Source organism: Cryptomeria japonica, chromosome 4 (assembly GCF_030272615.1).
Source record: "Cryptomeria japonica chromosome 4, Sugi_1.0, whole genome shotgun sequence".
NCBI lineage: Eukaryota > Viridiplantae > Streptophyta > Pinopsida > Cupressales > Cupressaceae > Cryptomeria > Cryptomeria japonica.
Genome location: NC_081408.1, coordinates 357,277,572 through 357,305,514, shown reverse-complemented (window position 1 = coordinate 357,305,514; position 27,943 = coordinate 357,277,572).

Sequence of the window (27,943 nt, the reverse complement as noted above, 5' to 3'; positions counted from 1 at the left end):
GCTATCAGCAAGTTGTAGAACTATGGGTGGAGGTCTTAAACTATTGATCCCAAGCTGTTTCATTACTTCTCTTGTCATCACATTAATGGCTACCCCTAAATCAAACAAAACATTTTTTATTTGACTGCCATTAATGACTATACTCACAATAGGACTACCTGGATCAAAATATTTTGGAATGACAATCTTACCTAACATAATATCTGCCAGTTGACCCATAACATGCACTATTTGTGGATCTTTTTTCTTCTTGCTAGGTTTTTTTAGACATGCTTCTCTCAATGCCTTACCATATATGGGAACATCTTTTATTGCTTGCAACAATGAAATTTTAACACAAATATGCTTCAGTTGATCTATAATATCAAAGACTTGTTGTTGTTCTGCGGGAACTTCCTTTTCTTGCAATCTCTAGGGAAATGGTGGCAATATTTGGTTTTGAGGTATTGTATCTATTGGATTAGAGATTTCTTGCACCTCTTGTACCTCAGTGATAACTAGATGAGAGGGATTAGGTAGAGTTGTCCCAGATTGGAGGTGAATGTCATTTAGAGATAGAGAATAGGCTAGGTATTGATTAAGATCAGCTAAATAAGCTTGTTGTCATTGCTGAGACTTAATATTAGGATTTGGCAGCAGTTGAGTAGGAAACTGTGTTGGTTTAGGTGGTACAGTAGTGGCTGCAGGAGCAGGCATTAGTGTAGGAGGCTATGGTTGTTGATAACTAGAAGATTGGGCATTCCATGGCTGACTCCCCCTCCATTGAGAAGTAGGTTTTCAATTCCCTTGAAACTGATTTCCTTGGCCCTGAGGTGGGTATCAGTTCCCTTGTGGCTGCTACCACTGTGGCATTTGATTACCAAAATGCTGCCCTTGACCTTGAGAACCATACCAATTTTGATAATTACCAAAATTTTGAGCATATGGTGATTGTCATTGGTTATTTGGTGCATAAGAATTTCCATTATAACCAAAAAAAGAAAGTGGATCCGGAGGCATACCTTGTCTTTGGAAAATTGGTCTTCTTTGAGCAACATAGAAGACTTGCTCATCCTCACCTTGAATTAGCTTGAAGTCAAGTACCTCCACATTTACAACCATTTTACATCTACAATCCTTTTTTCACTGTTTACAATGAGGGCAAAATTCTACAAGAAATGCATTAACTTCTTCATGCTTCTTCTTAGCTTCAAGCGTATCCAACTAGGTAGCCATATTATTTATAATGTCCTCCTTAAAGTCCTTTAACAAATGGCTAAGTTCCAATCTAGAAACTCCAGTTCCAGATGCTGATGATGGTGCTCCTGGTTTAAAACGTTCTTCTTAGAAGAAAATCTAGAATACTTCTTGTAAATTTGTCCTATTTCAACTCAAGTGGACTATGTAATGCCACCTCCTCTCATAAGATCCAAAGAATCAGTGCATTCATCACTGATTCCCCTAAAAAATATCAACTTGAGGGAATCTTCATTGAGAGTACTATGCTTGGACTTTTTGACACTAAAGAGGAACCTTTCCAGATAATCTTCAAGACTCTCATCTTCTTTCTGTGTCATTCTAAAGATATCATCCCCATGACGATCAGTTCCTCTATAATAATCTTTGTATTTTGCAAGAAACAACCGTTTCATCTCATCCCATGTATTGATTGTGCTACTACCCAAGCTCATAAACCATCACAAGGATGACTCCTTCAAGGTGGCAGGAAATTTTTTGAGTCTATGGGCATCTGTAGTATAGTCAAAACTCCTACAGAGAACATCAAACTCAAACAGAAATGTGTTCAGATCCTCCGTCACCAATCCATAGAACTTAGGGAGTGAAGATGCTGGAATGTTCTTGAGATTAGCATTATCATGCTGATCAGATATGGGGAACTCAAACATTGGGCCTGGTGGTGGTGGTGGGTTATTTCTACCAGGAGGTGGGTTCCCTTGCATTAGACTTGTGAGGGTTGTTACTATAGGAAATTCTTCTTCTTGAAAACCAAAGAGGAACTGAAGACTACCTTCTGGAAATTCAAATTCAGGGTGGTTCAAATTTTGTGGGGTTTGGTAAAGTTCAAGAAAAGGATTTATATCTGGGAAATTATCTTCTACATGATTAGAATGAGTGGGCATAAATCTACCTATGGAATCTCTTCTTCTTCTATGCATGTAGATTCATTCAATTTTTCAAACAATTAGGTATACCAAAAAAATAATAATTAACTAAAAACTGAAAAGAATAATAACCATAGTAGGTTCTTAGTTTGACACCATCCCCGACAACGACGCTAAAAATGTCTACCCCAACAATAAGAATAATAACTCTAATTGAAGTCTCAACCTGAAGTTTGGACATTCATCTAGTAAAGTTACTATTTTCATGGCTAGTGCTCATTTGATTGTCAACCCAGGGACGTAATACTTGAAATGGGTCTGCACTATATATGCACTAAGTTCCTTCAATAGCTATTCTGCATTACTGCAACAACGAACATTATGCGAAAAAGGATGGAAAGAATGGAAATTATGGAAAGGCTATAGGAAAAACTTTTGCATAAATTCATAAAAGCGATGCTGGAAAGATCTAATATGGATGAACAAAAATTACTCTATTCCAACTTGGCTGCAGGAACAGTCAGTGGATCTGTTTCCAGTGGCTGCAGGAACAGTCTAAGTAAGAACTTCTACTACGACTAAAGAAAGAAAACTAATTTTAATGAACACACAAGATCACTCATGAAGTGGGCCCCCTTGGATGAGTGATACCAAACTTCCAGAAAACTACTTTTAACAGATCAGAACAACATAATTTTTATTCATTGCTTTCTGAAAGTGATTACATATTTTGAAAAGAAACTCAAGAATTATTATAAAAAATCCTCTTCTCTATTCTTTTCTCATCTATCTAACCTTAGAGAATAAGAAGAGCTTATTATTAAAGAGAAATCAACTACAATAGAAAACACAAATCATGCCCAAAAGAAGAGGCAGATGATTGATTGATAAAGAAGATAATTGGAGCTTTGCTTCAGGAAACGTGGATCTAAACCGGACCACAGTCTTTGCATGTCATGGTGGTGTTTGTAAATTCAATGCCCACTGAAGTTAGACATTGGTAGTGTCTCTTGACTACTACTCCTATGCCCTACCTTATGCTTGCTCAGCTCCTCTTCAGTTATCTCTTACGTAATCTTTCCTTCATCAGGCGTGATAGGAGAATATCCACCACGACATTATTTATTACCTGCACTACAACAAAAACAACATACAAGGACATACATACACATTTTATTTAATTAACACATCTATTAATTCACATGTGATAATACCCTAAATAATCCAGATGGCAACAGGAATAAATGGCATGGCTGCAGGAATAGAATGACAGAGTTCAAACATGATTTCGTAAGTTTAGGTTTAACACATGGAATACATATAGTCAATTTACAATACATCACTACTACTATGCAAACCAAAAGATGTCAAAAACTTAAGAGTTCTAATGATAAAAACATGACAAAGTCTCAACTTATCATTCCTGATCCATATGTTGCTACTATGACAAAAGGTCCTAGCCAATTTGGTTCAAATTTTTCCTTCTTTTTTCGATCTTGCTGATTTCTTGGATTCTCCCTTAGAACTATATCTCCAATTTGAAAAATGCATGGCTTGACTCTATAGTTATAGCTTCTTTCCATTCTTTTATGATATACTTTCAAATGATCTTTTGTGTTTAGGTGACGTTTCTGAATCAGTTCTAGTTCCTGGAGTCGAGAGACTCGTTCTTCTTCTTCTGGTATAAGACCTTGCAAGGAAACTCATAGAGAAGGTATCTCTACTTCTATAGGTAATATGGCTTCTAATCCATAGATCAAACAATATGGAGTTGCCCCTATTGGAGTGCGGATGCTAGTTCGGTATGTCCAAAGAGTAGGATTTAGCTGAATGTGCCAGTCTTTTCCAGCTTCATTGATTGTTTTCTTCAAGATTTTCAAGATAGTTTTGTTTGATGCCTCAGCTTGACCATTTCCCTATGGATAATATGGAGTAGAAAACCTATATTGGATATGAAATTGTTCACATACCTCCTTCACATCTTTATTTTTGAATGGTCTTCCATTATCAGTGATAATGGTCATAGGAACTCCATAGCGACAAATTATATAATTCAAAATAAATGATGATATTTGCTTTCATGTCACTGTTGTTAAAGGCACTGCTTCAATCCATTTAGTAAAATATTTAGTAGCAATCAGAATAAACTTATGTCCATTAGAAGATGAGGGATTTATTTTTCCTACCAAATCAAGGCCCCATTGTGAAAATGGCCATGATCCTATCATAGGATATAACTCTTGTATTGGTGCATGAATGAGATTCCCATGGATCTGAAATTTTTTGCACTTTCTAGCATATGTGAATGAATCTCTCTCCATAGTAGGCCAAAAGTAACCCATACAAAGAAGTTTCTTAGCTAATGTTAAACCACTTGAGTGTGTGCCACAAATACTTGCATGAACTTCATCAAGAAATTTGCAGATTCTTCTTGTTCAAGACATCTTAATAAAGTACCATCTAGACCACGCCTAAATAGGATATCAAAAATTATAGTATAGCGAGAGGACTGGTGGATAAAATTCCTTTTTTGATTATGAGATAAGTCAAGAGGAAGGATATGTTCTTTAAAATACTGATAAGTTTGATCGTATAATTGGTTCCTGATATATGGAAAATTTAGTAGGTATGCTAGGATTGAATGGTAGGGGTTAAGATATCTTCCATGAGAAAGTCATAACGTTGTTGATTCTCCTTATTTTGCAAGAGAGATTCTATTGTAGCCATTGCATCTACTGCTTTATTCTCATTTCTTGGAATCTGAGTGAATGATATTTCTTTTAAGTGTCGTTTAAATTCCTCCACCAGTTGTTTGTATGGCATAAGCTTATCATCCTTTGTTTGATATCCATCATTTACTTGGTTGATGATAAGTTGTGAATCACCATAGACATGTAATTCTTTGACATTCCATTCAATGGCCATTTTAAGCCCAATAGTCAATGCTTCATACTCTGCAGTATTATTGGTGCATGGAAACCGCAGTCTATATGATTTGGGAATTGTGTGTCCTTGAGGTGTGATAAAAAAGATTCCTACACCTGATCCATATTGTGCATAAGGACCATCAAAGTACAATTCCCAAAAGTTTGTACTTACTGTCAAGATATCTACATCAAGAAATTCGATGCACAAAGGCATATTATTTTGTAAAGGTGCATCAACCAATTCATCAACGATAACTTGTCCCTTGATAGCTTTCCGGTGAACATACTCTATATCAAATTCACTCAGTATCATAACCCATTTAGCTAGTCTCCCTATTAATGTTGACTTGCTCAACAAATATTTGAGAGGATCTATCTTTTCTATTAGTTTCATAGAATGAATCAACATATAATATCACAACTTTTGAGTTACAAATAAAACTACTAGACATGTATTTTGTATTGAGTAATAATTTAATTCATGACCAACAAGCATTCTAATGATATAATAAATTTCTCTTCTTTTCCTTCATCATCATGTTGGGCTAGGAGGGCTCCTAATGATACATTTGTTGCTGAGATATAGAGCAATAATGGTTTCCCTTTGGTTGGTGATATCAGTACTAGAGGACTCATAAGATATTCTTTTATTTGCAAAAAAGCTTCTTCACATTTTGTATCCCATTTGAATGGAACATTTTTATGTAGAAGATGTGTAAATGGAAGACATCTATTTGCTAACTAAGAAACAAATCTCCTAATTGATTGCAATCTTCCTTGTAAAGATCGCAATTGACTTATGTTCCTAGGTGACTCCATCTCCATGATAGCTTTGACTTTTTCAGGATCTACTTCAATTCCACGAGTTGATATAATGTAACCAAGGAGTTTTCCAGAGGTTACCCAAAATGCACATTTCTTTGGATTTAATCTCAATTGATATCTTTCCAATCTGTCAAAAATTTTGCTTAAAATGTTCAAATGTTCTTGTCTTGTATGAGATTTTGCAAGTATATTATCGACATAATCTTCCATAAATGTATGCATCATATCATGGAAAACTATTGTCATATCCCTTTGGTATGTTGCTCCTACATTCTTAAGCCCAAATGGCATAACATTCCAGCAATATGTTCCCCATGCATAGGCGAAAGCTGTCTTTTCTTGATCTTCAGGTGCAATTCTTATTTGATTATATCCTGAGAAGTCATCCATTAATAAAAACATCTCATGCCTTGCTAATAAGTCTACTATGATATCGATATTTGGTAGTGGGAAATCATCTTTTGGACATGCTTTATTTAAATCTTTGAAATCTTTACAGACCCTTATGCTTTTATGTGGTTTTGATAATGGTACAATACTTGAAACCCATTCTGGATAAGTATTAGATCTTATTAAACCCACTTCTAATAGTTTCTTTAGCTCGGTTTTAACAAGAAGAGCAATGTGCAGATGCATCTTTCTTAGCTTTTGCTTAACTGGTTTTGCTTTTAAATCCACATTAGGATGATGCATGATAAGATTTGGATTAAGTCCATGTATTCTTTCCTCTCTTTTTCTAATAATGAGGCAACATAATGAAGTATTTTAGGATCCTTTGATGTACCAATGTTTACTGCTTCTGTTGGTTCTATCAGAATAGCAGATCTCTCTTGAAAATATGCAGGAAGAATGCCAAAATTTTGATCTTCTGGCATGTCAAAGAGGTTTTCACCATCAGATACATCATTTTTTTTCTCTTTTGATTGATCTACTTTTGCCATGAGGTTTTCAATAATAGGTCTCTTTCCTTGTTTTATTTCGCTTTTGCGATTGGAAAGTTTGGCATTCTCTTGACTATGAGAAACATTACTTGATTCTACAATAGAGGATATCTTAGGTGGGATGGGTTTAACAACATTAAGGTACAGGACTAAGTCATGATCATTGGAAAAGACATTCAGTTCGGGGTTGTCTAAATTATCCCAATCAATTAGTTCAGGATGAAGAAGGGGTAAATCATAATCACTGTCATCATTAGGTGTTTTAACATTCATGACATAATGATCTTAACTTGGCATAGAATAGGTATTATCATAGATTAAATGTTTTTGAGAATTGTCTTTCTCAAGTGTTTCCGAATTAGTTCTAACAAAATCAATATTAGCATTTTGTAGTTCACACTCAAGTGGTTTTTCAATTGATGTTTGTCCCTTAAATGACTGGATTATATCAACACACACATCTTTAATACTACAAATTCCTTCTTGATTGACCTCATTTTCATTTTGGAGTTGACATACTTGTGTACATGATAAAAAGGAATGTTTTGCTAGATTTTGTCTCCTTTCAAACTCAACTTCTTCTAGACTAATAGTCAATCCAACTTGACTATCTCTTAATTCTTCTATGGTTCTACCATATATGGATACGTCTTGTTCCTCTTTTGATGAAAATATTGTATTTTTAGATGATTGATCTATCCTTGTTTGTACTTCTTGTGGCATTACTTCTTTGTCTTTGTCATTCCCTTTCCTTTTTGCATACACCTCTTTTCTCTGAATTATGAGTTTTTCTTGTCTTCTTTTTAACTCCATCTTTTGTTTTGCACTAGACAAGTCTTCTTTTGTGATAGCTTCTTGGTCTTCATTGTGTTCCTTACTTGATGTAGTAGATAAGACATCTGGACCCCATTCATACTCATTTGAATCTGTCTCTGAATCATGATCTAGAACTACTCCACTATACCATATAGGAATGTTGTCTGGTGGAAAAAGTTCCCTGATTTCTGCCATCTCTATTTTTACAGCTTTTGGAATATCTTGTTTAGATTTTGCATTTGTTTGTATTTCCAGAATTTATTGACAAGATTTTTCTTTACCCTTGATGATAATCTCCTTGCCTTGCTTTTCATGTTCTTCTTGCTCCTTTTGTTTATTTGTTACTATTTCTGCCACTTTATGTAGCTTTTCTTGCCAATTTTCTTCTTTAGCGACTGATTTCTTTTTCCACTTTTGCCGTGGATGATTATGTTGCTTTTAATTGGATTTTAGATATCCAAGCCCGAATTTATCTTCTTTGGATTGTGAGTGTGGACAAATAGGTTCTGAAATACCTTGATGTCGCTTACCAATTGGTCCTTTTCCTTCATATGCTATTTTTTGCATGATTTCATAACCTTTGCCATATTGATTTATAGGAATATTGACTTTCTGCTGCTATTGCTATAGTTTTATCTTCATCCTTCAACAACCAACCAAGAATGTATTTGTCTTCATTTTCTTCTTCAAGAGTTCAAACACTAAGAAATGTCCCTTTAAACATATGTTTTGATCTTTCTGATGTCTTTGATTGACTATATGTAGGCTTTCCATATGTCTTGGGGGAAAGTGGAAAATTATGCAAAGAATATTTTCCCATTCCTTCATCATTTAATTTGAGCTTTCCCTCAAAATTTTCCCATAACTTTGCTTGAATTTATTTGGTAGGATATATTGATTCTCTGTTATGTGGAACTCTTGTATCTTGTGTGCGCTTCAAATTATTGCAATATTGACTAGAATCTACAATTATAATGATCTCTTGTCCTTCATAAGGAAATTTTACACATTGATGATATGTAGAAGGAACTGCTTGCATCTTGTGAATCCATGGTCATCCTAGAAGAATGTTGTAAGAGAGGTTGAAATCTAAAACCTGACACAATGTATCCCTTTCCAAAGGTCCTATTTTTATTGGTAGCACAACAGTTCCTTTAGAAGAACGTTCTGCTTCATCATAAGCCTTGATGGTTATTTTCTTTTTCGGGTCCACTGCATTTTCTGAATATCCCAAAGCTTTTATCAAACTTAATGCACAAATGTTTAAGCTAGCTCCTCCATCTATGAGTACACGTTTGACATGAGTTTTATTAATGGAGACTTCAACATGTAAGGGAGCATTGTGAGGATGTTGCAAAGATGCGTCATCATTTTCAGAAAATGATAAGCAATGAGGAGCTATAAGGTGTCCTACCATGTTTTGGAACTGATCTATATCCAAATATTTTGAAACTATTGTTTCCACTAAAGCTTTCTCCAAAATTTCCTTATGCATAGGTGAAACTTTGAGAAGTTCCAAAATTGATATTTGAGCGGGTATTCTTTGTAATTGCTCTACTAAATTGTATTGTTGTGAAGTGGATGTTGGATCTTTTACTATACCTGGAAAGGTAATATTTGCTTTGCTTCTAGTAATAACATTGATTGGCTCTAAAGATGGATTATTGTTAAAAATGATCACATTTACCACATCATCATATGTATAAGTTGTTGGCATTATGTGAACCGGTATGAGGACATAATGACATTGTATGTTGTCATTGATGTCAATATGTTGCAGAGGTGTGAACGGCATATGTGAGAATCGGTATAACATTGTGAACCGGCCTTTGTGCCAAAGTGAAGCGGTGTGCTTGTTCAAAGGTGAACTGGCATATGGTTATGGGAATCGACACATGGAAGCGTTGAATGACTATCGGTTCGTAGTCTCAACTTTAGGGTTTCCGGTTTAAGTGCTTCAAGCCTGTGTGGCTCAACTGGTGACTTTGTGCAATGAGTTAGCATGATAACAAAGAACAAGATTGTGTTGCCACGTACACCTTGTGTACATGAAGGATCATGCATGAAGAAGATCTTGCCTATCTACCTCGAGAATATGAGAAGATTGTAAAATGACGATAACGTGTGATGGGTTATCAGCCGCCATGGAAATGACAAAAAATGAACGATGGAGATTAATGTAGTATGCTCAACGGTCAGGATTGAACCATTTGAATTCCTTAACCTATTAGGTTTAGGGTTTAGGGTTTATGCTTCCGACCTAATCGTTCTCTATAAGGTTGATGTTTTGACTCTTTCTAGGGTTGTTGGCAAAAGTTGTGTGTGAGTATCCAAGAGAAAGGATAAGTGTTTCTTGCCAGACTAGAAGGAGAGAAGTGATACCTGTAGAGTGTAAGTGTAGAAGGAGAAGAGGAGCTTAAGTGGATCTGCATTGGCATTGAGTGTTGTTACCAGATCATTGAAATACCTATTGATCTCTAACCACCTCAACAGTTGGAAAATCCCCTAACAGGGTAGCCTTAACCGGCTTGCTGTAAATCCCTTAACAGGGTAACTCAAAGTTATTGAGATCTGGAAAGCTAGAGAGCTCTGGAAATCCTTTAGCTATTGAGTTCTTGAAATCCTCTAACAAGGTAACCTGTAACAAGGTTTAACCCTTAACTGGGTGATCCCTAATAGGATTGGTTCCTAACAGAACCTATTGTATCTATCTTTAACAGGGCAAGGCTCCTAACAAAGCAGACTTCCAAAGAGTTCATCAACAAGCTTGTGGGTATTCATCCCCACCGTGGTTTTTCCCAGTTGGGTTTCCACGTGAAAAATATGTGTGTCATGTGTGATGCTTTTATCTTGCGATGCTTTGTTATTACCTGTTAAGCATATGATGGTTCTATGTTTTATGCCTATTAATAAAACATGTTGAACTAGCTGTTGTGAAGATATGATGATAGATTACCTGTTCATACATAAGGGTGAAATGGTAGTGTAGTTCTGAGTTGAGTGGAAAGCTAAGTGAGTAACCAGTTTATGATTGTTTTAGTTGTTCTAGGTTTTTCCGGTTGCACTCTGTTTCAAACCAGTGTCACTGTTTGCCAGTCATTTGGAGTAATTGCTATTGAACTAGTTTAGGACTGTATTTTTCCTGTACTGATTCACCCCCCCTCTCAATAACGGTTTGGTACTATTTGCTCATCATTGAGTTATCAATTGGTATCAAAGCTTCCTCCAGGTCCTCTGTGTTGTAAGCTTAACCACTTGAGGTAAAAATCCCAGTCAAATGATGAAGAGGGAAGGTCCAAAGTTTAGCAGGGAAAATTTTAGTATATGGAAAGATGGCATGAAGATATTCATCAGAAGCATGGGTGCTCAACACTGGAGTTATGTTGAGAATGTCTATGTGGTCCCTACCGGTACTCTCACCAATGACCAAAAGAGAGAGATACAAGAAAATGGGCAACTCATAGAAGCCCTTATTAGTAGTCTATCTGACATTGAGTTTGTTGATGTTCAGGACAAGGTAAATCCCAAAGAGGTATGGGATGCTCTTGAAAATATCTATGGTGGTGATGAACATATAAAATAGGCTAAGGAAGAAAGCCTAAGAGGGAAGTTTGAAGATATGCAGATGGTTGAAGGTGAGACCATTCAACAGTATGGAATAAGAATCAAAATAGTTGTTGGAGAAATCAAGAGTGCAAGTGGTAAAATAGAAGATTCCACTATGGTAAGCAAAGTCCTGAGATCCCTATTCTCGGCCTATGCAATAAGGGTTTCTGCTATTTAGGAGTTGAGATCAATAGACAAGACTAAGGTATCCTTGGACTCCATCATAGCTAGGTTGATAGCATTTGAGCTAAATAGTTTTGATGGTAGTGTTACAAAGACTGAATCAACTTTTAAAGCCTCTGCTATACCATCCAGAAAAGGAAATGAAGCTAGCACTAGTGGTGAACTTAGATAGAGCAGAAAAATGGATGATGAGGAGATTCTGATGGCATTTGAAGCTCTCATTTCTAGGAAGCTTCCTAAAGGACCCGGTAAATACAAAGGTAAGCTACCTTTGAAAAGCTTTTCTTATAACCGGATAGGACATATTGCTATAAACTGTCCTGATGGCGATAACAAGGACAAACTAGAAAGGTTCAAGAAATTCAAAGAAGGAAACCGGAGAAACTATTTTGTGGTAGTTGATGAAGGTGTCACAGATGAAGAATCAGAGGATGAAGAAAATGAAGATATTGTGTTTGTTGCTGTCAAAGAAGATGTGTCAGACAAGAAGGCTCTTGTCTCTTGGTTTGATAATTACAATGAGTGGATCATTGCCAGTGGCTGTTCTCACCATATGACTAGTGACCGGAGCAAGTTCCTATCCTTGGAGGAGTATGATGGTGGTGTGGTTCGCTTTGGCAATGATGCACCATGCATAGTGAAAGGCAGAGGGTTCATCTCTCTGAATGGAAAGAGCAGTGCTGACAATGTGTACTGGGTTGATGGTCTTAGACACAACCTTCTGAGTGTTGCCCAACTGAATAAAATTGGCCTCACTCTGAAATTCAAAAATGGAGTTTGCAGAATCAAAGGAAAAGATGGTTAATTGGTGGCCACCGGCAATGCAGACCAAAGGTAACCTATTTCATCTAAATGCAAATATAAGTACATGTCTTATGGCTAAGTTTGATGATAGTTGGATATGGCATAGGAGACTCTACCATGTAAACTTTGATAACATTGTGAAGGCTAGTAAGATCAAGGCAGTTAGAGGGTTGCTAGTGCTAAGCAAACTAGATAATACCTCGTGCAAAGAGTGTCAATTGGGGAAAATGTCTTCCTCAACCTTTAAAGGTAAATCTTTTACTGCTGACAACTTGCTTGATCTTGTGCATACAGATTTGTGTGGTCCTATGAAAACTAGAAGTGTGCAGAGTGATAGGTACTTCATGATTCTCACTGATGACTGCTCAAGAATGATGTGGGTCACATTTTTGAAAGACAAGTCTGAAGCCTTTGTGAAGTTCAAAGCTTTCAGAGCATTAGTGGAGAAGGAAAGCGATAAAAGGATCAAGTGTCTCAGAACTGATCAAGGAGGGGAATTCAATTCTGGTGAATTCAACAAGTATTGTGAAGAATTTGGCATCAAGAGGCAACTGTCTGCCCCCCGGACTCCATAGAAAAATGGCCTAATAGAGAGGAATAACCAAACTATGGTTGAAGTAGCTAGAACCATGTTGATTCAAGGAAAGGTAGCTCACACCTTTTAGAGAGAAGCAGTGAGCACTACAGTCTACACAATGAACCGGGTACTCATCAAGAAAGGTAAAGATAAAACTCCTTGAGTACTGGACCGGTAAGACACCTGTGGTTAGCTACTTTAGAGTGTTTGGTAGCAAATGTTACATCAAGAGGAGTGAACACCAGAGCAAATTTGATGCAAAATGTGATGAGGGAATATTCCTAGGATATTCCACCAAGAGTAAAGCTCTCAAGTGTTTCAACAATAGGACTCAGAGAATTATGGAAAGTATCATTGTGAGAGTTGATGAAACCTCTAAGAAACAGAAGAAAACTGGCAGTGAGCAAGCTGTAAATGAGCCGGTTGCAACCTTCTGGGAACCGGTTGTCAGTCAACCAAGTACCAGTAACAGTGTTACTGAATCGGTGAATGCTGATACTGATGAAGATGAGGATGAAGAGGAAAAGCAAGAAGAACTAGTCAAGACTATTCCTTGGTATGTCAAGTTGAATCATGATCCTAAGCAGATCATAGGAGATAAGGATGCAGGAATCCTTACAAGAAGAAAGATCAGAGAAAACTTATGTATGATCTCTGAATTTGAGCCTAAATCATTCAAAGAGGCTCATAAGGATGAAGACTGGATGAACGCAATGGAAGAGGAACTTAACCAGATAGAAAAAAATGGTACATGGTCCTTGGTACCCAGACCAGAGCATAAAAATATCATTGGCACCAAATGGGTGTTCAGAAACAAGCTGAATGAGGATGGCACAATGATTAGGAACAAAGCCAAATTGGTGTGCAAAGGATATGCTCAAGAAGAAGGAGAAGACTATGGAGAAACCTCTGCTACTGTAGCCAGATTGGAAGGAGTTCATGTGCTTCTTGCATATGGAGCTTTTAAAGGCTTCAAAGTATATCAAATGGATGTAAAATCTGCATTCCTAAATGGTGTACTTGAAGAGGAGGTGTATATTGAGCAAATAGATGGTTTTCCCTATCTGAAGATAGTGACATGGTATGTAGGCTACATAAAGCCTTATATGGTCTAAAGCAAGCACCTAGGGCATGGTATGAGCGCCTTCATTCACATCTTGTGAAGATTGGATTTGAGAGAACAAGTGAAGATAGTAATATCTACTTGAAGTCTGAAGGAGATCAGATCCTGATCTGCAAGGTATTTGTTGATGACATTATCTTTGATGGAGATGACAAGATGAGTCATGAGTTTGCTGATGAGATGAAGGAAGAGTTTGAGATGTCACTCATAGGGGAGATTAAGTTCTTCATTGGACTGCAGATCCAGCAGATGAAGGATGGAATCTTTATCACTCAGTCCAAGTATGTCAAAGAGGTGTTGAAGACCTTTGGCATGGAAGATAGCAAACCAATTGGTACATCAATGGTGACTGGTTGTAAACTATCCAAAGAGGATGACTCAACATTGGTTGATGAGAAGGAATACTGATCAATGATTGGTAAATTGCATTATGTAGTGCATAGCAGACCGGATATTGCACATGTAATTGGCATTACTGCAAGGTTCCAGAAAAGTCCAAGAGAATCCCACTTGGTTGCAGTCAAGCGGATTCTTAGGTATCTAAAGGGAACTATTGACTATGGATTGTGGTATCCATATAGCAAGGACTTCAACTTGAAAGTGTTCACATATGCTGATTGGGCTAGTAATGTAGATGACGGGAAGAGCACAACCAGTGGTGCATTCTTCCTTGGTGGTAGACTGGTCTCCTGGATGAGTAAAAAGCAGAGTTGTATCTCTCAGTCTACAACAGAAGCAGAGTATGTTGCGGCTTTCATGAACTGCACTCAGACAATTTGGATGAATCATGTATTGAATGGCTTCAAAATCCCTATATCTAAACTGGTAAGTATATTCAGTGACAATACTAGTGCAATTAATATCTCCAAGAATCTGGTTTTACATTCTAGAACCAAGCACTTGAGCTTAAGTATCATTTCTTGAGGGAAAAGGTTCAGAAAAAAGAGATTGCACTGGAGCATGTGTCCAGTAAGGAACAGTTAGCAAACACTTACGAGGTGAATTACGGGTACTGCCCCTTCAGAAGGTGAACTAAAAGCATATGCTCCACATCAGTCCAGTATTCCATAGTCAAATTTATTTTGGATTGATCTATTGAAGGATGCTACTCCTTAGGGGGAGAAGCATAATGGAACAGGGAAGCTTGTGTCTCCACTTTGGCATTGTTGTCAAAGGGGGAGAAGATATGAAGCGGAGAAGATATCTACAAAAATTTGGGGACAAGAAGTGAAGCGAAGAGATATCTTTGTATATTGTCATCAATGCCAAAGGGGGAGATTGTTGGCATTATGTGAACCGGTATGAGGACATAATGACATTGTATGTTGTCATTGATGTCAATATGTTGCAGAGGTGTGAAACGACATATGTGAGAACCAGTATAACACTGTGAACTAGCCGTTGTGCCAAAGTGAAGCAGTGTGCTTGTTCAAAGGTGAACCGGCATATGGTTATGGGAAGTGGCACATGGAAGCGTTGAATGACTACTGGTTCGTAGTCTCAACTTTAGGGTTTCCAATTTAAGTGCTTCAAGCTTGTGTGGCTCAATCGGTGACTTTGTGCGATGAGTTAGCATGATAAAAAAGAACAAGATTGTGTTTCCACGTACACCTTGTGTACATGAAGGATCGTGCATGAAGAAGATCTTGCCTATCTACCCCGGGAATATGAGAAGACTATAAAATGATGATAACGTGTGATGGGTTATCAGCCGCCATGGAAATGGCAGAAAATGATCAATGGAGATTAATGTAGTATGCTCAATGGTCAGGATTGAACTGTTTGAATTCCTTAACCTATTAGGTTTAGGGTTTAGGGTTTATGCTTTCAGCCTAACTGTTCTCTATAAGGTCGATGTTGTGACTCTTTCTAGGGTTGTTGGCAAAAGTTGTGTGTGAGTATCCAAGAGAAAGGATATGTTTTTCTTGCCAGACTAGAAGGAGAGAAGTGATACCTACAGAGTGTAAGTGTAGAAGGAGAAGAGGAGCTTAAGTGGATCTACATTGGCATTGAGTGATGTTACCAGATCATTGAAATACCTATTGATCTCTAACCACCTCAACAGTTGGAAAATCCCCTAACAGGGTAGCCTTAACCAACTTGCTGTAAATCCCTTAACAGGGTAACTCAAAGTTATTGAGATATGGAAAGCTAGAGAGCCCTGGAAATCCTTTAGCTATGGAGTTCTTGAAATCCTCTAACAAGGTAACCTATAACAAGGTTTAACTCTTAACCGGGTGATCCCTAACAGGATTGGTTCCTAACAAAACCTATTGCATCTATCTTTAATAGGACAAGGATCCTAACAGAGCAGACTTCCAAAGAGTTCATCAACAAGCTTGTGGGTATTCATCCCCACCATGGTCTTTCCTAGTTGGGTTTCCACATGAAAAATGTGTGTGTCATGTGTGATGCTTTTATCTTGTGATGCTTTGTTATTACTTGTTAAGCATATGATGGTTCTATGTTTTATGACTATTAATAAAACATGTTGAACTAGCTATTGTGAAGATATGATGATAGATTACTTGTTCATACATAAGGGTGAAATGGTAGTGTAGTTCTAAGTTGAGTGGAAAACTAAGTGAGTAACCGGTTTATGATTGTTTTAGTTGTTCTGGGTTTTTCCGGTTGCCCTCTATTTCAAATCGGTGTCACTATTTGCCAGTCATTTGGAGTAATTGCTATTGAACTGGTTTAGGATTGTATTTTGCCTGTACTAATTCACCCCCCCCTCTCAGTACCAGTTTGGTACTATTTGCTCATCATTGAGTTATCATAAGTGTAATTCACTTTGGCTTTCCCTTTGTCATCTTTTAATTGTGATGGTTCACCTTTGTCATAATTTTGAAGTGGATTTTTGAAATCCATGTATGATTCATTTGTCTTATGGCTATCCACTGTGATGGTTCCGTTATCGATTATTTCTTGGATAAGGTGCTTCAATCTCTGACAATCCTTTGTTAGGTGTCGTTTATTCTGATGGTAATTGCAAAAATGATTGTCATTCCACCAATTTGGCTTGATTGGTGGTTCATAACTTCTTGCTTCTGGTAAAACAATCAATTTGCTGACAAGCAGAGTTTTTAGAGCTGATTCCAAATGTTCTCCAATGTTTGTGAATTTCCTCCAAGGGTTGGAGAAAAAGGACTTGGCTTTATTGTTTTCTGGATTATTATTGCTTGGGATCTGACTTGATAGATTAAAAATTGGTTGTTGTTGTTTTGTAATACTATTATTGTCATTTCCTTCATTGCTAACATTCCTATTCTTTGACCAGAACTTGGGTTTGTCATTGTCATTGTTGTTGTTGTTGGAATTATTGTAAAGTTTTAGTTTTCCTTTCTTTACCATTGCGTTCTCTATTTTTAGACCATTCTAGATCATTTTGGCAAAAGAGGGAGGACATTGCATTCTTAGTCGATAACTCATTTCATTGATAAGATTATCATTGAATATGTCCATTTTTTCTTGATTAGGTACATCTCGAGGATACCTATTAAACATGCGTTTCCATTTTTATAAGAAGATCATAAAAGATTCACCATTCTTTTGTTTAACATTGCAGAGATCCAACATTGTTATTTCATTCCTTATATTGTAGGAGTATTGTGAAATAAATCTATTCACAAGTTCTTCAAAAGATTTGATTCCAGATGGTAATCTTGAAAACCACTCCATTGATTGTCCATTTAAAATCCTAAGAAAAAGATGCATAAGGTAAGTTTCATCATGAGCAAATTCCATGCTCATAGTACAAAACTCCCTAATGTGATCCTAAGGATCACATTTTCCATCGTATTTTTCATATTTAGGAATCTCAGAATGTTGTGGAAATGGTATCATATTCAGATTCTTATCGAACGGATATGGGCATATATATTCTAATGAATACTTCTTAGAGCTTGTTCCATTTTGCATGTCTTGTATCTATTGTTGTAAAGTTTGCATTTGTTGAGTAAGGTTTGATAATGGATTATCCACATACTTTCTCCTTGTTTCTTCATGAGTTCTTTTATCACTACGTTCTTTTCTTGTGTCATCCCTTTCTTTCCTTGTTTCTTCATGACTTTCTTTGTTCACATCCTCATTATTTGGATCATCTGTGTTTTGGGTGTTACTTGCCTCCACATCTTGTTTCAAGATTTCTCTGTTAAAGTCTTGTGGTAATTTAGCCACAAATTTTAACAACATTAAGAGATATTTATCTTTTTGCTTTGCCAACAATTTTTCCATTAGGCTATCAAATTTGAAATCTTGCTCGAGGTCTCTAATGGTGCTATTGACTGTCTCTTCGTCAACAATGGTAAACCCAAAAGTTTTAAATACATTATTATCTTCTTCCTCCATTTGTTGTTGTTTTCTAAGATGTTCGTATTGGGCTCTAGTCCAAACTGGCATGTGATTATTTCAAAGTTGCTAAAGTGACCAAAGGACAAAGTCAATAGGTGAATATTGGTTTAGGAAGATATGCTTTGTTGATTTTACCACTATTGTTTGTTCATTGTGATAAAGCATCTCTTTGTTGAAAAGCGCATCCTTGTAAAATTTCTTTGTCAAACTCTGTACCGCAGCCACGTAGGTAGTGACGAAAATAGTGTAGGAATGTCCTATGTTTTAATGAGATCTTGCGATTGATATACAAGAATCTTATTCTTTTCTGAGTAGCTTTATAACTGGGTTTTCTTTTCTTAAGGTGATACTTAAAGGTCATATAAGCATTTGACAATTTACAAGTTTGTTTGATTCCAATGTTGGTGCAATTCTGATATTGATATAACCTAGTTTCAAAATAGGAAAGATATATCCAAGATTATGAACCTAGTATAGATTGATCAAACTTTGTGATAGAGGATTTGATTTTCCAGATGAGAAACTTGATAATGATGTTGATTTTTTTGCACTTAATATGTTTGAATCAATAGCTTGTTAAATGTTGATGTTTATAGAACTTCTTGGGAATAACCTGTAGGATTAGTGACCTAGTTGTTTGAGCTATTTTGACAATATGTGATGGTATAGAGAGAAACCTACTTCCAGAATAATTTTGATACTGATGTTTTGACACTTTGGTTTTGATCTAGTGTTTCAAGTGTTGGAAAACTTTCTGTATTACCCTTTTGATCAAGCTTTTTCAACAATATGTTGGATTTTTTCTCATGCGTAGATGATAATTTTATTCAATTTTTGACCATTTGGAACATGTAACAAACATAGAGGGCACAATGTCTAATAAACAAAATTCACAAGCAAGTACAAATCTTATGGCAGGCTGAGACAATAGTTGTTGAATCTCACGTGGGGTTTCCCCCGAGGCTATGCTATTCAAAGCGGATATTTAGATGCTTGACCCCATTGGCTCCACCCTCGACACTCACTTCTTCGGGGCAGCCAAGCACCAGTTTCCATAAAAATTCCCCATGGCAAACTTTATATCTCTATTAAGAACCGTATGTGTGTGAGCCGCTTCAAAGGTCCGACCTCCTGTGTCAACAACTAGAAGGATATTGGCAACTACTACAAGTGTTTTTTAGTAAAGGCTTCCGGTCATGTGTCCATACATGCAATACTTTTGGCTCTATAAATACAAAAGGTTCCCAACCTATAGAGGTTACGCTCCATAGGGTTTATGGGGAAACATAGTGTCAGTATGAACTTATTAGCACATGTTGTTTGAGACTTTCATCACAAACACAATTTATTTATATTGGATTGGAAGGACTCGGTATTAGCTCGTTTCCACTTTAGGTCATTCCCCTCTCACTGGCCCCCTCAAGGTAGCTCAGGAAGGTAGGCCCTCTAAAGGATTTAACTCCTTGAAAGTAAAGAAAGCATAAAAGAGTGGGTTTGGATTCTTGGTCACCCAATTAAGGGGAGTGTAGGTCCTGCAGACAACTGAGAGGGGGGGGTGAATCAGTTGTCAAATAAATTAAAACCAAAAACTTATTAACCAACTTAATGCTTAATACCGGTAAATCAGTTAAGTATGCCGGTAAACAGTGTTAACAGAAAATTGTTGTACCGGTAAGAATTAATGCATGAAACATAAGCATAGATTCATCCACAACACATGACACCAATATTTGTACGTGGAAACCCTGTAAGGGGAAAAACCATGGTGGGAAGCCTTACCTACAATCAGATGATACTACTGTAGATAGTAAGTGTACAAAAAGGGGTCTATAGATGCAGAAAGGCCAACAGCTTAGAGCTCACTGCTCAATCACAAATGGGAGTCACACTGACTATAGTTGGATGGTTAAATCCAATAAGAATGTACTGCACAAAATAACATCTTCATATGTTGGATTCAATACTGGTGTAATGCTGATATGCTTCTACAAAAACCTAACTTCACCTTCAAATTATGTCTTCATGTATATCCCTGCTTGATCTCGCATATACCCTTCCTTAAATCTTTTTTGCATTCCACACTTGATCTTTCAAATAAGATCTTACATTTATACCATAACCTAAGACCAATTTTAGTAGGTCGGCTCTACAAGATATTACAATAAAAACATTTTACAAACAATACAATATCTGATGCAATAACCGATTGAACATGTCGTCTTAATGCATTTACAACAATAATAAATCATCTCCATAGCGTGCCATGCTGATCTGGAAAAGATAAACCTGCTGGTGTAACTCTAGATAACCTGGACCTATTTGCCAATAAAAGCAAATATGAAAATAAGAATATACCAATGATTATTACTTCAAAATAAAGTGTCCACATGATGTCTTTGATATTACCAAGTGTCTTCCATGTCATTGCAGGTGCCAGTGAACATTATATCCTACCGGTGAACATTATATCCTGCCAGTTAACCATATACCGGTAACTGTTTGCACAGTTTACTGTTTACCGGTGAATGTTGTTGGATCTCCAAAGTAGGTGTTGACATCAATGACAAAACCATACCAAAATACCAACAATCTCCCGATTTGGCATTGATGGCAACACAAGATGGAAAAACCTTCAAAGTGCGAAAACAGAAATGCCTAGTACAAAAACCAACAATCTCCATTTCTCCCCCTAGGAGTAACATGTGTTTATCCAAAGATTTATTTTCAATACCAATCTCTCATACCAATCTCTCCTCAAAAAGATAATGCATTTTTCCATATATCTCTCCCCAATGTTTTTCCATATATCTCTCCTCCTTTGACATCAAATGCCAAAGTCACAAAAAGTCAAGTTCATACAAAATACCAACCAATTCAATATACCAACTACTCCCCCTGAGAAGTAGCTTCCTTATCAAATACCGGAATAAAAGATTTGTCCATTTAATTCTGCCGGTTGATGATAATCATCAACTGTCTAAGTCTCTACCAGTGGAGGTAAGACTCCGAGTTGATCTCTAAGATACTCAAAAGTTTCCTTAGGAAAAGGTTTTGTGAAAATATTTGCAAGTTGTTCTTTAGTATTCACATAAACCAGTTTTATCTCCTTTTCTTCAACTTTTTCCCTTAGAAAATTCAATTTGATAGAAACATGTTTTGTTTTAGAATGTAATACTGGATTCTTAGATATATCAATTGCTGCAGTGTTATCACAATATATAGTAATAGGTTCCTTGCATTTTACCTTTATGTCTTTCAACATTTACTTAAGCCAAAGTACCTGTGTACAGTTTGTTACTGCTACAACATATTCTGATTCTGCTATTGATAAAGATGTACAACTCTATTTCTTACTTAACCAAGAAACTAATCTTTTTCCAAGAAAGAATGCTCCTCTAGTGGTGCTTTTTCTATCATCCACATCTCCTGCCCAATTTGCATCTGTGTATGCATATAGATCAAAATTTTCATCTTTAGGATACCACAATCCAAGATTTGTTGTGCCTTGTAAGTATCGAAAAATCCTTTTTACTACTGATTCATGATTTTCCCTAGGATTACTCTAAAATCTAGAAACTATACATACTGCATTCATAATATCAGGTCTGGTTTGTGTCAAATACAGTAAACCTCCTATCATAGATTTGTATCTAGTTGGATTAACAGGTGTAGATTCATCCCTTTGAGATAATTTGTCATTTGTAGTCATAGGTGTGCTTACCGATTTAGAGTTCTCCATCCCAAATTTCTTAAGTAGTTCTTTCAAGTACTTAGATTGACTCAAAAATATGCCTTTATCAGTCTATAAAATTTGCAATCCTAAAAAGAATTTTATTTCTCCGATCATAGACATTTCAAATTCATGCTGCATTTCAAGAGAAAATTCTTCGCATAATCCATCCTCTCCTCCAAAGATTATATCATCAATAAATACTTCCATAATCAAAATGTCATCATTAGTTACTTTGTAATATAAATTGCTATCTACATTTCCTTTAGTAAAACCAATTTTTAAAAGATACTTATCCAATCTTGCATACCAAGCTCTTGGAGCTTGTTTTAATCCATATAGAGATTTTCTTAATCTGCAAACCATATCATTGTCATCTGTCAAGGAAAATCCATCAGGTTGTTCAATATAGACTTCCTCTTCAAGATCTCGATTCAAGAATGCACATTTGACATCCATTTGATAAACTTTGTAATCCTTGTGGGCTACAAAGGCCAAGAATAATCTAACTACCTCAATTCTGACTACCGGTGCAAAGGTTTCATTGTAATCAACTCTTTCTTTCTAAGAATATCCCTTGCACACTAGTCTTGCTTTATTTCTGACAACCTTACCATCTTCATTGAGTTTGTTTCTAAATACCCATTTGGTTCCAATTACATTTTTATTTTTAGGCCGGGGAACTAATGTACAAGTATTATTTTTCTCAATTTGTCCTAATTCTTCTTCCATAGCTTTAATCCAAAATTTATCTTCACATGCCTCATTGATAGATAATGGTTCAATTTGAGAAATAAGACATACCTCTTCATTTGCCAATCTTCCTCTTGTCATGACTCCTTTAAATTTGCTTCCAATTATTTGATCTTCAGAATGATTCAGTCTTACATATCGGGGTGTCTTAGTCTGTTGTTGTTCTTCAATTACTGTGGATTCCTCTGATGATACCGGAGTAACTGGATCATCATTTTGTACCAGTGGATTTATTGTAGGTTCATTTGTCATAATTTATGTTCCCGGTTCAGAGTCTATATACCTTGAAGTTCATCTGAATTGTTCATCAATCTTTACATTTGTACTCTCAACAATTTTCTGTAATCTTTTATTAAAACATCTATATGCTTTACTCTTAGATGAATAACCAAGAAATATTCCTTCATCACTTCTAGGATCAAACTTGCCAATATACTCATCTATTCTAATATAACATTTACTTCCAAATTTTTTGAAATACTTAAGAGTAGGAGTATTACCAAACCATAGTTCATGAGGGGTCTTACCGGTTTCACCTTTGATGTGAACTTTGTTGAATGTATAGACAACAGTGCTTACTGCCTCTCTCTAGTACACATGGTAGATTTTCTTCTGATAACATACTTCTTGCTGCATCCAAAATAGTTCTATTTTTCCTTTCAACAACTCCATTCTGTTGTGGTGTCCGAGGTGCTGATAACTGTCTTTTGATTCCATTTACTTCATAGAATGTATTAAAGTCTTTAGATGTGAATTCTCCTCCTTGATCTGATCTTAAACATTTAATTTTCTTACCAGTTTCATTTTCAACCTTTGCTTTGAATAGTTTGAACTTCCCAAGTGCTTCTGATTTTTCTCTGAGAAAAGTAACCCAACACATTCTAGAATAATCATCAATAATTAGCATGAAATATCTATCACCTTGTAAGCTTTTAGTTCTAGCTGGACCACATAAATCAGTGTGAATTAAATCAAGGGGATTATTGGATTTTTCTGGAATACTTTTGAAACTAGCTCTAACTTGTTTTCCAAATTGACATTCCTTGCAAATTGTATTCTGAGGTTTCACAATTTTAGTTAGATCTCTAACTGCCTTAGAAGTACTGATTTTTACCATGCAATCAAAATTTACATGACATAGTCTTTTATGCCATAGCCAACTTTCATCTATATGTGCAATTAAGCATGCCTTTTCATTGTTATTCAAATGAAAGATATTACCTCTAGTCTGATTACCGGTTGCAATTTCCAAACTAGTTCTATTCATGATTTTGCATTTTCCATTTTTAAATTGTAACTGAAAACCTTTCTCAACTAATTGACCAACACTTAAAAGATTAGGTTTTAATCCTTCAACATAGTAGACATTGTCAGTGTTATGTTTACCATCAAGAGATATTGAACCCTTACCTTTGATTGACCAAGCTTTGTCATCTTTGAATCTTACTAAACCTCCATTGTATTCTTGAAAGTTCAAGAATTTACCTTTGTCTCCAGTCATGTGATGTGAGCATCCTGAGTCAATAATCCATTCATCCTTTGATTCAACTTTAGCTGCTAGGGCTTGTTCTATCGGTTGAGCAATAGGTACCGGTTGATCTTCTATTATAGCAACAAAGACCCATCCATTGTCTACTGGATCCTCATCAGAATCATCAGTCACACCTTCATCAGCAATGTAACAAGATTTATCTTTGTTTTTCTTAAATCTGTATCTCTGATATTCAAGATTAGGTTTGTATGTTCTTCTAGCTTCTTCTTTTAGTCTAGCATGTCTATCAGGGCATCTTGAAGCCATATGACCAATCTTATTGCAATTAAAACATTTAAAGGGTGCTTTACCTTCATACTTACTTCCAATTGGACCTTTTGGCATTTTTCTTGCAAATAGTGCTTCAAGTTCTTCAAGCTCTTCATTCTCCTTCCTGGTTTCTTCAAGTTCTCTTGCATAAAAGGCTCTCCAGTCTGATTTGTCAAAGGATGGAGCAGATGATGTTGATGCTTTGAAGGCCAAGTCAGTTTTTATAGTAGTAATAAGACCAAATTCCTCAATTTCAAAAGCTGAAAGTTTTCCAATCAATGTATCCCTAGTTACTGATGTATTAGGCATTGTTCTCAACTCATTTATAGTAGTAACCTTCATTTGATATGCCGGTGGAAAACCTCTTAATATTTTTGAAACAATCTCATCTTCACTCAAGGATCCTCCACAACATTTGATACCTAAAACAATTTCATTTACTCTTTCCATAAAAGCAGAAATCCTTTCATCTTCTTCCATTTTTAGATGTTAATACCTGACTCAGAAGCTTTCAAGTTTTGCAATTTTAACTGTGGAATCCCCTTCATTCAATGTTTCCAAATGATCCCAGATAGCTTTTGCAGTGGATCTATCTTATAGTCACATGATTTGTTGATCTGATAATGCACTCAAAAGTGCTTCTCTTGCTTTGCAATCATTTTCTTCATCTTTAGCTAAAGTAGTGGGAGCAGTCTGACCAGCTACAGTAGCAGTATAACCATTCTTAGTAACTTCCTAGATGTCTTTACCAATGCAATTCAAATGTGTCTCCATTCTGATTTTCCTTATCCTATAGTTGGTTCCATCAAGTTTAGGACTATCCTTTCTGAAATAACTAGTAGACATTGGATCTCCTCAAGTTGTTAAACTTCTGCAAAAAAGAGGACTAGGCTTTGATACCAATTGTAGGTCCTGGAGACAACTGAGGAGGGGGGGGGTGAATCAGTTGTCAAATAAATTCAAACCAAAAACTTATTAACCAAATTAATGCTTAATACCGGTAAATCAGTTAAGTATGCCGATAAACAATGTTAACAGAAAATTGTTGTACCGGTAAGAATTAATGCATGAAACATAAGCACAAAGTCATCCACAACACATGACACCAATATTTGTATGTGGAAACCCTGTAAGGGGAAAAACCATGGTGGGAAACCTTACCCACAATCAGATGATACTACTGTAGATAGTAAGTGTACAAAAAGGGGTTTGCGCATGCAGAAAGGCCAACAGCCTAGAGCTCACTACTCAATCACAAATGGGAGTCACACTGACTATAGTTGGATGGTTAAATCCAATAAGAATGTACTACACAAAATAGCATCTTCATATGCTAGATTCAGTACCGGTGTAATGCTGATATGCTTCTACAAAAACCTAACTTCACCTTCAAATGATGTCTTCGTGTATATCCCTACTTGATCTCGCATATACCCTTCCTTAAATCTTTTTCGCATTACACACTTGATCTTTCAAATAAGATCTTACATTTATACCATACCCTAAGACCAATTTTAGTAGGTCAGCTCTACAAGATATTACAATAAAAACATTTTACAAACAATACAATATCCGATGCAATAACCAATTGAACATGTCGGCTTAATGCATTTACAACAATAATAAATCATCTCCATAGCGTGCCATGTTGATCTGGAAAAGATAAACCTGCTGGTGTAACCCTAGATAACCTGGACCTATTTGTCGGTAAAAGCAAATATGCAAATAAGAATATACCAATGATTATTACTTCAAAATAAAGTGTCCACATGATGTCTTCGACATTACCAAGTGTCTTCCATGTCATTGCAGGTGTCGGTGAACATTATATCCTGCTGGTTACCCATATACTGGTAACTGTTTGCACAGTTTACCGTTTGCCGGTGAATGTTGCTGGATCTCCAAAGTAGGTGTATTTAGTAAGTGTTGACATCAATGACAAAACCATACCAAAATACCAACAGGGAGAACATATACCTACCAATTTCGAGACACAAAATATAAGTGTTCGTTTTAACCTTTTCAAAGCAATCATTGGCTAAGTCCTATTTGGAGATGTTTCTCCAACAAGCATGGTGTTTATTTTAGCCTTTTTAGAGGTCTATGTGCAACTATTTTAGAGAAGTTACTAAAAACACAAGTTGTATGCTGCCAATTTATCCTCTTAGTTAGACTAAATGAACAAGACATGATATATTACTTCCCAAAATAAGGCGTTTAATTAACTAGATGAAGAAATGCATAAAATTTGCCTTAAACACCATCCTGCACATGCATGCTAATAGTTTGGAAAATCTAATTTCTTGGACATTTGAGCGTACAAGAAAATTTTGTTAGTTGGAAACAAAAGTGCTAATCTAACACATGCGCTATCCTTCTCCTTAGAAGTGCTAACCTAGACTACAAAAGCGCTCTATGGATACAAAAGCATGATTTATTTAATAAATACACTAATCTAGAGGACAAAAGTGCTAACCTAGAAGACAAAAGCGTTAATCGACGATGCTAATGCGCAGATTTTCAGACAAAAGCGCTAACCTGCATGGCATATGCGCTAACCAGTGATGTAAATGCACATATTTTAAAACAAAAGCACTAACTTGCATGACATATGCACTAATCAGTGATGCAAATGCGCTAACCTATGAGCAAAAGCACTGTCAGAATTCACATATGCATGAATTTGCATTACAAATGCATTAATTTTTACTTTTTGTGAGATTTTTAAAGGTATATGCGAGGTCCATGAGCCCCACGATGGGCTCCAAAATGGTGTCAACTTGAATTTCATCCTCAGAATGCTACCTACAATAAATTAGTTTCACAAAATACAAATGGAAATGCTACAGGAAATCCAAACTCAACCAATGAAACTACATGAAATACATATTAATATAAAACATTATTTAATATGAAAAGATTAATTTATTTAATTCATTTTCATGTCTTTCTATTAATTAATATTTTATTAATTAATTCATCTATCATATTCTTCTAATTAATTAAATATCTAATATTTAATTATTATTTTTAACCAAGTTAATTAAATATCTAATATTTAATTATCTCCTCCAAACAATTAAATATATAATATTTAATAGTTATTTTCCTATCCTATAGTCTGAAATATTAAATAATTTCTTAAATTATTTAATCTATTTTCCAACTCATCTTCTATCTCCACTTCATCTTCCCTTTTCCAACTCATCAATCATGTGGCTAAGCAAATTAATATTTCTTAAATATTAATTGATCATTTATCTTCAACTTCCAAACTTAATGAATATTGTGTACGTACACATATTTCATAACCATCTTCTATATTCTCTCCAACACTCCCTACATTTTAGGAAGGACTTGAGTCCACTTGTCCTATCATGCCTAAATATTCTCCAACCATCC